The sequence below is a fragment of the Tupaia chinensis genome, unplaced genomic scaffold (assembly GCF_000334495.1).
Source record: "Tupaia chinensis unplaced genomic scaffold, TupChi_1.0 Scaffold146671_1, whole genome shotgun sequence".
In the NCBI taxonomy this organism is placed as follows: Eukaryota; Metazoa; Chordata; class Mammalia; order Scandentia; family Tupaiidae; genus Tupaia; species Tupaia belangeri.
Window position 1 is genome coordinate 16,227 of NW_006206528.1, and position 596 is coordinate 16,822.

The following is a 596-nucleotide window of genomic DNA, read 5'->3' on the forward strand; positions in this document are numbered from 1 at the left end:
ACCCAGCATGATTTTCAAACTACTGTGTCTGGGACATGAACCATGGTCAGCCATATGGGAGTTCAGCAATGTCACCACTATGCCATCTGCTGGCTTCCTGATTATTTGTATTAAACAATGGGGTTGTAGGTCTTGGTCTTCTGTAACTCCCCAGTGCTTGTGTGAAGCAGCTGAATAACCTGCAGTGGGAGTAGAGGCCTGAGGACAGTGTTGAGCCTGCAAAGGGTGGGAAAGGAAGGTCCCTGGTGTATTCCAGGCAGCTCCCTCCCCTGTGTGTGGCCTCTAGCTACAGAAGGAGGTTGACATTGAGAAGCTCCTAAACCCTATAAACCAGAAAAACAGGTACAGGAGTCCCGTGGATTCTGTCCTTTCTGTGGTTGTAACTCTGGTCACCTTGTGGCAATATTCTGGACAGTGTTTGGATCTGGACAACATACAGTCCCTGAGTAGATTGCATATGTGAAGAAAATCTCTAATGGGCAGACTTACAAAAAGACTCACCTGAACTGTCTGCTAGAGAAAGGGTTTCTGAACTTCACAGTTTACTTAAGTAAGAAACTGCTGGTAGAAATAAAGATGATAAATATGAGATTATT